This window comes from Kogia breviceps, chromosome X (assembly GCF_026419965.1).
Source record: "Kogia breviceps isolate mKogBre1 chromosome X, mKogBre1 haplotype 1, whole genome shotgun sequence".
Lineage (NCBI taxonomy): Eukaryota > Metazoa > Chordata > Mammalia > Artiodactyla > Physeteridae > Kogia > Kogia breviceps.
Window position 1 is genome coordinate 95,796,169 of NC_081330.1, and position 12,029 is coordinate 95,808,197.

Consider the following 12,029-nt stretch of genomic DNA (forward strand, 5'->3'; position numbering starts at 1 on the left):
CAGGAGTCAGTAAACTAAAACCTATGGGCCAAATATGGCTCATGGCCTGTTTTTGTATGGCCCATGACATAATGGTTTTCACATTTTTAAAAAGTTAGAAAAAAAATAAAAGAATATGTGACAGAGACTATACTTGACCTGCAAAACCTAAAATATTTACTGTCTGGCCCTTTAGGAAAGTTTGCCAACTCCTGAACTATGTGGATGAAAAATGTCACTTGCCATATCAGTAAACAAAGGATGTTGTGGCCATCAAGTCACCAGCCACTGCAGCCACCCCAAGTGTGCACCCTGAAGGCATTCAGGATGGAGAGGAAAAAAGATACTGGCCCTAGATAGTTAAGGTCCATATCAAAAGAACAATTTCAATGAGCCCAGATTCTTGCATCTTCCCATACCAAGAAAAGTGCTAAATTCATTACATTGAGATGTTTGTTTTTCCTTTAGTTAACTTATTCTTCTAATGTTCCCACTACCTGGTCTTTGTTGCAAAAACTCCTATATATCCTGGCTCGTCCCCTACCTCTTCAGAGCAGTGCCTCAGAGTATCTGAGAGGTTACTTCCAGGCTTCAATACTCAGCAAGTCAGCCAAATAAAACATAATTCTCAACTTCTAGATTGTGCTTTTTTTTTTTTTTTTTTAAGTCAACAACTAGAAGGCAGGTGAGCAGAGCATGTAGAGGGGCCAGGGGGAGGCCTGAGGAGGCATCCCCAGCCAGTATTGCACCCAGCTGGTGACTCGGCTACACTGACCCTCCAGCTGAGCCCTTCCAAGAGTGTTTTTTTTTTTTTAATATAAATGTATTTATTTATTTTATTTTTGGCTGCATTGGGTCTTCATTGCTGCACGCAGGCTTTCTCTAGTTGCAGAGAGTGGGGGCTACTCTTCGTTGCAGTGCGCAGGCTTCTCATGGCAGTGGCTTCTCTTGTTGCGGAGCATGGGCTCTAGGCGTGCGGGCTTCAGTAGATGTGGCACGTGGGCTCAGTAGTTGTGGCTTGTGGGCTCTAGAGCACAGGCTCAGTAGTTGTGATGCAAGGGCTTAGTTGCTCCACAGCATGTGGGGTCTTCCCAGACCAGGGATCAAACCCGTGTCCCCTGCATTGGCAGGTGGATTCTTAACCACTGTGCCACCAGGGAAGCCCTTCAGGAGTGTATTGACCATCATTCATTTATTTGCTCACTCACGTATTTAATACATGTACAGTCAATTCCCATCTCAGTGCTAAGTAGCACAGACTTTATGGTCAGACTTGGGTTTAAATCCCAACTTAGCCTCTTCACAGGATGAAAAGGGAGATAATAACAGGGCCTGACTGACTGACTGACTGGTAGTCATGGGGACCAGAAGAGATAAAGCATATCAGACTCTTAGCACAATGTCTGGATATAGTAAGGACTCTCTAGATGTCAGGTGCTATTGTTAGCAACAAGTGTGCTCAGGCCATGCCCCAAACTGGCCATGCCCCAAACTGACTGTAAGTCCCAGAAGAACACCCTGCTGGCTGCATTGGGGGTGAGGTGAGATGACAGTAGGACAGGGAAGAAAACAAGGGCAGGACCATCCTGAATATGGGAGGTCAAGGCCCAGTGCAAACTTTATACTGTTCTCTTTCCCACAAACATTTGCCTACATGTGAAGTACAGTGAAAAGTGAATATCATCAGCAAAGCTTTTTTAAAATAGCTAAAGATGAGAAGCAACCTAAATCTCCAACATTTGGGGAATGGTTGAGTGAAATTAGCATTCAAAGAGCTTTCAATGGACGGGGTATCTATAGACATTAATAAAAAAGAATGTCAGAATAAGTGCTATGTAAGATACAAAACTGATTAAATAACTCACAGGGCAATAAAACCATAAACTTTGGAGTTATCCTTTTTACCAGACAAAAATAAGCTCCAAGTTAGCATATAACTTCACAGTGTTTGGACTCTAATCAAATAGTAAACAGTAAAGTCAAACACAGGTATGTTCTCCTAGAGAATTAAATAATTTTGTTACACAATGCTCTCAGGATGACATGGAAAAGACATGTCTCCTCCCCTTTCCCTTATTTCCAGTGTTCGGATATTTTTCTTAACAAATAGTATGTCAACTATATAAAATATGTTGTATGTCTAAGTATTAGTCAGGGTCCAGACAGGAAATTCATGCCATACCAAAAGATTTAATCGACTACTTACAGAGGTGTGACAGGGTTAAGAAGACCAAAAAGAGATGTTGAGGTTTCCAGGCACTAGTTATAGCTGGGAAACCCTTTCTACCCGTTGGTCTGGAGTGACAAGGAGGGGCAGAAATGGAGCAAATAAATACAGTAAGTCCCCTACATACGAACCTTCAGGTTGCGAACTTTCAAAGATGCGAATGTGCATCTGGTTCCAGCAAGGAACCAGAACCTGTGCCATCCACGTCAGGCGTGAGTGAAATTGCAGTTTGCCCTCCATCTCCTAGTGCTGACGACCCTTCAGCTCTACCATCTCCCACCTCCTCCCCCTCTTCCAGTCAGTAACTCTTCTTGCCTGTTCACTCGATGCCAGCCCCTGGATGCCAGCTGTTGCACTGTACTACTGTACTTTTCAAGGTGCTGTACTGTAAGATTGAAACTGTTTTATTTTTTGTGTTTATGTTATTTGTGTGAAAAGTATTATAAACCTATCACAGTACAGTACTATATAGCCGATTGTGTTAGTTGGGTACCTAGGCTAATTTTGCTGGACTTATGAACGTATCAGACTTATGAATGTGCCCTTGGAACTGAATTCGTTTGTATGTAGGGGACGTACTGTCCCAAATATCTCCCTCCTTCTGCTCTCTGATCTTCTCCCAGTGCCTCCTACTGGCTCAACCCAACAGGAAGCCAGAGGGAGATGGGCCATTGCTGTCATTTGTAAAGGTCACCCTTTCTGGACACAGAGCAAGACCAAGAGGTGGAAAATGGGGGGCAAACAGAGAATAATCAGCTCAGTCAATACATCAAGTACTGTTATGCATTGAATTGTATCCACCCCACTCCAAAAAAAAAAAGGATATGTTGGAGTCTTATCCCTCAGTACCTTTTTTTTTTTTTTTTTTTTTTTTGTGGTATGCGGGCCTCTCACTGTTGTGGCCTCTCCCGTTGCTGAGCACAGGCTCCGGACGTGCAAGCTCAGCAGCCATGGCTCACGGGCCCAGCCGCTCCGCGGCACGTGGGATCTTCCCAGACCGGGGCACAAACCCATGTCCCCTGCATCAGCAGGCGGACTCTCAACCACTGCGCCACCAGGGAAGCCCCCTCAGTACCTTAGAATGTGACCTTATTTGGGCATGGACTGTTTACAGAGGTAATTAAATTAAAATGGAATCATTATGGTGGACCTTAATCCAATGACTAGTGTCCTTATAAAAAGGGGAAATTTGGACACAGAGACAGATATGCATAGAGCATAGATGAAGTGAAAAGACAAGGAGAAGACGGCCATCTGCAAGCCCAGGAGAGAAGCCTGAAGCAGATCCTTCCCTCACAGCCCTTAGAAGGAACCAGCTCCTTTGGCACCTTGATTTTGGACTTCTAGCCTCCAGACCTGCAAAGGAATAATTTCTGTTGCCCAAGTGATCCAGTTTGTGATACTTTGTTATGGCAGCTATGGCAAACTAATGCAGGCACGTAAAAAATACACACAGAAGGAGGACCTATACCAAGATACTAAGTGTTACCTCTGTGAGCGGTACTATGGAGTGATTGCTATTTTGTGTTTTTCCTTATTTCCTAGCTGGTATACTTTTACATTAGAACAAATGAACAAATAGTTTCCTTAAAAATAACATCAAGGCAAATAGTAGGAGGAAGTCACTCATGGGCAGCCTAAGGGCGCATATGGCAGAGGCAAGCGCCGGGATGTAACATTGATACATGGGCTCACATTATTTGTGTCCCAAAGGGACGTTTCTCATTTCTTGCCCCAGACTGAATCCCAGGCTTTCTATTCCTTTCACGTGAGAGGCCTGGCTTTTGTCTCCTCTCCAAAGCTGCTGTCGCACTGGTAGGTCCCCTGGGGCTTGGTTCAAGGCCAAAGTTTAGCACATAAGACTGCTTCATTTAAGAGTGTGTTATTAAAAAAAAAAAAAAAAAGTGTGTCATTACTCCTCACTAAATGAAAGAATTAAAAATAACACAAATTTGGTCCTCCCAGAAAATGTTTTCTACATGAATAAATGGTGTAAGACTTAAGGGCTCTTGCCTAGTTTGAAAAGTTAGGATACCTAATCCATAGGTCCATGACTCTTTCCTTAGACTTGAAAGTGCATCTGGACCTCAGCCCACTGTCTTTATACCTTAAGGTGGAACACTCCTTAGGTGGAACCCCTTAAGAAAAGAGGTTGGGCTTCCCTGGTGGCGCAGTGGTTGAGAATCCGCCTGCCGATGCAGGAGACACGGGTTCGTGCCCCGGTCCGGGAAGATCCCACATGCCGCGGAGCAACTAAGCCCGTGAGCCATGGCCGCTGAGCCTGTGTGTCCGGAGCCTGTGCTCTGCAACGGGAGAGGCCACAACAGTGAGAGGCCCGCATACCGCAAAAAAAAAAAAAAAAAAAAAAGAGGTTAACTCTTTTCTCACTCTTAGTCATAGCCAAATCTTAGCAGATCCTTCCAGACTATCATTCTGTCCTCCACTGACCTGCATCCACTCTTCTCCTTTGCCCTCTCTCCCTGAGACTGTGATTTCCTTGAGGGGAGGGGACGTGGCTTATCCCCACTTGACTGACACTGATGGGTAATAAACAAATGCTACTCCAACCTGAAATATGACTCAAGTGACCTTTGAAAATGGGGATAGGCAAGGAGATAAGCGTTGTACCTCAGGAAGTTGAATGATAACCTTTTATTTTTTTAAACAAGTAAAAAGGAAATGAAATGCTCTCAGTATATTAGCTAAAGGATCCCAGGGATTTCAATGAGAAAAGATCTGTAGCCAAGTCTGAGAATCAAATACCTCTAATTACAAGTAATGCATCCCCTTGTCCTGTCCTACTGCTTGAACCCAGGGCTTCCGTCTTCCCAACAAAGGGAACAGAATAAGGGCCAAATAAAAGTCATTACCACATTGGTTTCTATGGTGATTATTTTTTTCTCTTCAAAGATTGAAGATATTTTTTCCTTACCTCAGTAATTTTTCATTACCTCAGTAATATTTCATTTTGTTTTTCATATTGAAGTTCTCTGTGATCTGCTTTCTTTCCTACAGGAGTAGTCCAGAACCTACTTGCCTGTAGGTAGAGGTGTGAGGTGTTAAGTGGCACTAAGGTTTAATTTTCAAATAAGGTCAAATCCTGACTCTTATGCATATATAAAAGAAACATATGACAAACATTTTATTCAACTTAATTAATGCAGAAACCAGTAGGATATTAAGACTGGTTTGAAGAGCATGTGAAGAGCTCAGTACATATAGGTAACTTAAGTAATGTTAGGATAAAATGGCTGCATTTGATACAAACCTTTCCTTCAGGGCGAAGAACCTATAATCTTTGGAGTTATTTTTTCCACTAGACAGAGATCATTTGCATCACTCCTGGACAAAATTCTTTAAGTTTTTATGTAACTTCATGAAGTCTTTGACTTTCAATGATAGAGTGAGTAAATGAAGTACATTTCCATAGATAATCCTTCCGTGAGCCTTCTTCTCCATAATCTATTGAAAGGATGTGACACTTACCCTTTTGCCTTGTCTCTAAATTTTGTATCATTTTTCTGAACAGTGACTACATGGAGGATGTAAATCATTTGGGGGCAAATAAATCAAAACCTTTTTAAGAGAAGATGCAAGGTTTGCATGTAAGACAGTTTTGTGTTTTTTTTAAGGTACCTCTTTCTTAAAAAAATTATTTTTTGTTGAAGTATAGTTGATTTACAATACTGTGTTAGTTTCAGGTGTACAGCAAAGTGATTCAGTTTTATGTATTATATATATATATATATATATATATATATATATATTCTTTTATAGATTCTTTTCCCATATAGGTTATTACAAAATATTGAGTATAGTTTCCTGTGCTATACAGTAGGTCCTTGTTGTTTATCTATTTTATATATAATGGTGTGTATATGTTACTCCCAAAATCCTAATTTATCCCTCCCCACCCCCCTTTGCCCTTTGATAACCATAAGTTTGTTTTCGAAGTCTGTGAGTCTGTTTCTGTTTTGTAAATAAGTTCATTTGTATCATTTTTTCAGATTCCACATGTAAATGATATCATATGATATTTGTCTTTCTCTGTCTGCCTTACTTCACTTAGTATGATAATCTCTAGGTCCATCCATGTTGCTGCAAATGGTATTATTTCATTCTTTTTTATGGCTGAATAATATTCCATTGTATATATATATATATATATATATATATATATATATATGTATGTATGTATATACCACATCTTCTTTATCCATTCATCTGTTGATGGACATATATGTTGCTTCCATGTCTTGGCTATTGTGAATAATGCTGCTATGAATGTTGGGGTTCATGTATTTTTTCAAATTAGAGTTTTTAACTTTTCTGGATATATGTCCAGGAGTGCGATTGCTTGATCATATGGTAGCTATACTTTTAGTTTTTTAAGGAGACTCCATACTGTTCTCCATAGCGGTTGTACCAATTTACATTCCCACCAACAGTGTAGAAAGGTTCCCTTTTCTCCACACCCTCTCCAGCATTTATTATTTGTAGACTTTTTGATGATGGCCATTCTGACTGGTGTGAGGTGATACCTCATTGTAGTTTTGATTTGCATTTCTCTAATAATTAGCGATGCTGAGTATCTTTTCAAGGCAGGTTTTCAAATAGCCTTCAGTGCATCAGATCCCTGGGGATTTGACCCAACAGCAACTAAGCAGTGAGGAAAAAGAAGATCCTTTTTTTTGCATTTATATAGTTTTGCAATGAACCATAGTCCTGTCAAAGAGTGAGGCAATTGTGATGGTGCTAATATATCAGAGAAAGATTGAATTGCATTGTAAACTTGGAGTTTATTAAAAGTGGGGAGGGGGGCGAGGGGAATTGGATGAAGATAGTCAAAATGTATCAGCTACCAATTATAAGATAACTAACTGCTAAGGATGTAATGTACAACTTGCTAAATATAATTAACACTGTTGTATGTTATACATGGAAGTTGTTAAGAGAGGAAATCCTGAGTTCTCATCACAAGAAAGAAAATTCTTTTTTCTATTTCTTTAATTTTTGTACCTATATGAGATGATGGATATTCACTAAACTTATCATGATAATCACTTCATGATGTATGTAAACCAAATTATTAGGCTGTATATGTTAAAATACAGTGCTGTATGTCAATTATATCTCAAAGCTGCAGAGAAAAAGAAGTTAACAAAGCATGTTTGCACAGACTAATACAAATATTTTGTGTATGCGACAAAGATCTTATGGAACAAAGTGAAATAGCAATGAACAAATTGCTGAACTAACTGAATCATAGAAAATAATATTTTAAATCATTGGGGAAACTGAAAATATGTATGGCTTTTATATCTACTTATTCTATTTTTAAAAAATCAGATATTTAGGAAACATCAAAGCAAGATGTACCGTTCATTTTGCATTAAAAAGCCTTTTAAGTCCTTTTGGAAGAACTGCAATAATGAAGAACTTGTAATAAGCTCACAAAAGTCTCTTCTAATGAATTAGTCAATTTTAATACTCTTCAGAATTCCCCATAAGAACATCATTCTCTTTTTTTCCGGCAAAGCTTAGCTCTCTCGTCTCTTGACAACCTCTCCAAGATATTTTAGATTTCTTTTAAGAGAGATAAAATTTCATTTATTAAAGACAGACTTGTACTAAATTAAAATCAATCATTATAATAATTTCCTCTGCCTTAATACATACTAGCTGCTTTAAAGAGGATCCTACAAACTGGCTTCCATTTTTGTAATGAAAAACGGTTTGGATTCTATATGTTCTGATTTGGTTTCAGAGGTTTATCTTCATCCTGCAGTTTAGATGCAGTTAGAGTTCATCCTACCTTAAATCTTCTAAAAATAGAATAGGAACCAAATTGCATATTTCTATTTCAAACTTCTATTACCACCTTTCTCCTCCAAAACACCCCTACTATCATAATCAGTGGGATTTGAATGTATCTTAACTAGAAATTGACTTATTTGACCTTCAGGTTATAAGCAAGCAAGAGACATTTTCTGCCTGACTCCTTTGTCCATATATATCCTATAGTATTTTAATGTATTTATCCAAATAGCTATAGTCTATTTTCATCTATCCTACAAATACTTATCAAGAACTTCATTTGTGCCAGGAAAGAGTTCTAGGGTTGGAATGATGAACAAGACCAAAGTCCCTTATGAAGAAAGAATATGTTCCAGTAGAAGAAAATGGATAATAAATAAGTAAACAAGGTTAATATTCTATTTTTAAAGTGGTACCTATACATAACTGCATAGAACATACACTTTTTTTCTCAGTTACATCTAATATATGAGCAGTACCAGCTGAATACTGAGAGACTGAAATTTTGCTTTACTGCAGGGAAAGACATAGCCTGGCTGGATAACCAAAAAAAGGATCTGGCTATCTGTAAGGTTTCCTTCTCCTTTAGCCTGGATCATGGCTGAAGTTCATTTTACTCTATCGAACTGAACTCTCTGAAAGCTATCAGACAAACTCATCCCTGCTGAGGTATAAATGACTGCAAAGGCTTCATCTGCATACTTTCCAGCAAGGTTTTCATTGTATAGAAGATGGAGCCTAAGGCCCAGAAGAAGTTTATCTTTGTGAAAACTTCGGTTGTTAAGTGACAAACTTGATCATCAAGGCTCTCCTCACTGTGTTCTCCAATCCAAATTTATTATGTCATAAAACTCTGCCCAATCCTAATCAACACTCCACCTTGCAAGACTCTTAAAATCACCCACTCCATACCTTAAAACCCTATAACTAACCTCTGCTCATTTCCCCCTTTTGAGACACTCATTAAGACTCAGTAAGGATGGGTTTGTCCTCACTGCAGTGAGTCACCTTAGCTTTGATTAGCCAACTTATGGTCCTTAATGGTGGTTTTAGCGGGTTGAATGGTGGCCTCTGAAAAGATATGTCCACATCCAAAAACCCTCTCTCCACCCCCTAAGAACCTGTGAATGTGACTTTATTTAGCAAAAGCGTCTTTGCAGATGTAATTAAGTTAAAGATCTTGAGATGATAGTATTCTGGATTTAGAGTGGCCCCCTACATCCAATAACAGGTGTTCTTATAAGAGACAGGAAGAGGGAGATTGGAGACACAGAGAAGATGATATGAAGGTGGGGGCAGGGATTAGAGTGATGCATGTATTAGTAAAGGAAAGCCAAGGATTGCCAGCAACCCCCAGAAACTAGGAGATAGGCATGGGACAGATTCTTTCTTAGAGTCTCCAGGAGGAACCAACACTGCCAACATGTTGATTTCTGACTTCTGGCTTACAGACCTGTTAGAGAATAAATTTCTGTTATTTGAAGCTATCTAGTTGTGGTGCTTTGTTACAGGAGCCCTAAGGAACTAATAAAGTGGCTTTCTGGGGGAGTTCAAAGAGTCAAGTAAAATAGGCAATAATTGCAGTGCAGGTACGAGAAGCGGGTTCTTGATGCTGCTTTGGCATGATGATGAATGTGGTTATGATAATGCTGAGGATGAAGATGAGGATGCTGGTGACTGTGATAATTATAAAATAGCCAGCCAAGTCCAACTTCCAGATTTTCTCTAACGTTATTTCTGTGTATATCTCTGCTCAACTCTCTATCCTGACAAAGGCATCTAAGAGCATCTTGGTAACAGCTAAGACAACAGCAAAATGAACTCTAGACAAGTGTTTCTCAGACTTTAATGTGCAAAAGAATCCCCTAGGGATCTTGTTAGAATGCAGATTCTGATTCAGTAGGTCTCAGTGAGGTCTGAGACTCTGCATTTCCTTTTGTGTGTGTGTGTGTGTGTGTGTGTGTGTGTGTGAACTCACATAATTGGCATATATCATATGGGTATTGAGGTTTTTTTATTTTTTTAACTTTTATTTGTTTAATTTCAGCTTTATAGGGGATAATTGACATATAAAATTGTAAAATATTTAAAGTGCACATTCTGGTAATTTGATATACGTTGTGAAAGATTCCCTTCCATCTGGTTAATTAAGAGATTCTGCAGTTCTAGCAAGCTCTAGAGTGATACCAATGCTGCTGGTCTGAGCACTCACAATTTGGGGAGTAAGGATTCAGATGAATGTTTGGCAAAATTTATCTCAAAAGGGCCAGATAGCATTTTAGGATTTGAGGAAGTATTCGTTTCCTACTGCTGCTGAAACAAGTTACTACAAACTGTTAAAATTTTCCACAGACAATGTACTGATCTAGAAGGCTTTTGTTCAGTGATTCATGAATTAGGCAGCATCCACTTTAGCAGATAGAAAGGAGCTCCAAAGTACTGTACAAGGTGAGAGATTTTTATGGACCAAAGTGAGCAGGGACAAGGAAGTCATACTAGGCATTTGCTGATTGGTTATATGGTGAAAAGGGAAGTGTTGGACCAGGTCAGGTATCTTGTGCAGAGCAGGCGAGCACTGATTGGCTGACTTAGGCCTTCCTTTTCCAGAAGATCCAAGCATAGAAACTTAGTTAAGTTAGTTTGGTTTGCTGACATGGGGCTTAGCATGAGTGACTCCATCTGGGGCTTAATCCGGTTACTTTATCAAAATTTAGCAGCTTAAAGTTAATACTCATTTATAACCTCATAGCTCTTTGGTTAAAAGACCAGCACTCTGGAGCTCAGCACGTTAGCATCTCAAAAGACAGAAGTCAAGGTGGTGGCTAGGCCATGTTCCTGGAGGCTCTGAGGGCAGAATCTGCTTTTCAGTTCATTCAGGTGGCTGGCAGAATCCAGTCCAATATGGCTAGATGCCCGCACTTCCTTGCTGGCTGTCAGCTTCCCTCAGCTCCTTAACACAGCCTACAGTCCTTGTTACGTTGTCCCCTCCATCTTCAAACCAGCCGCAGCACACCGGGTCCTTCACATACTTTGAATCTCTCTGACTTTCCCTCCTGTCATATCTCTCTGACTCCAACTGGAGAAAATTCTCTGCTTTTAAGAGTTCATATGATTAGATTGGACCTACCTAGATAATCTAGGACAATCTCCTCATCTCAGGGCCCGTAACTTTATTTTTTACTTAGCAGAAGTCAGACAGAGATAGACAAAAACTGTAGGATATCATTTATACATGGAATCTAAAAAATACAACAAACTAGTAAATATAACAACAAAGAAGCAGACTCACAGATATAGAGAACAAACTAGTGGTTACCAGAGGGGAGAGGGAAGGAGGGAGGGGCAATATAGGGGTAAGGGATTAAGAGGTACAAACTACTAGGTATAAAACAAGCTACCAAGGATGTATTGTACGACACAGGGAATATAGCCAACATTTTGTAATAACTATAAATGGAGTCTAACCTTTAAAAATTGTGAATCACTGTAATGCACACCTGTAAATTATATAATATGGTACATCAACTACACTTCAATTAAAAAAAAAATCCATAACCTTAATCACATCTGCAAAGTCCCTTTGCCATGTAAGTTCACAGATTCACAGGTTCCAGGGATAAGGCACTGTTTTCCCAACCACAGAGGGCCACACTGTCTCTGCTGCAACTACTCAACTGAAAGTAGCCATAGACAATAGCAAAATGAGTGAGTGATGCAGTGTTCCAACAAAACTTTATTTATGGATGCTGAAATCTGAATTTCACATAGTTTTTTGTCATAAAATGATATTCTTCTTTTGAATTTTTTTCAATTATTTTAAAATGTAAAAATTATCCTGAGTTCATGGGGTGATACAAAAACAGGCAGTAGGCTAGGTTTGGCCTGGAGTCTGTAGTTTGCTGGCCTCTCATCTAGATGTTAATCCTTCTTGTTTCAGACTGGAAGCCTGTAAAGGACCAGGATGTTCTCTCTGTCATTTGCTGTACTGTGGATGCTTCTTAAAACA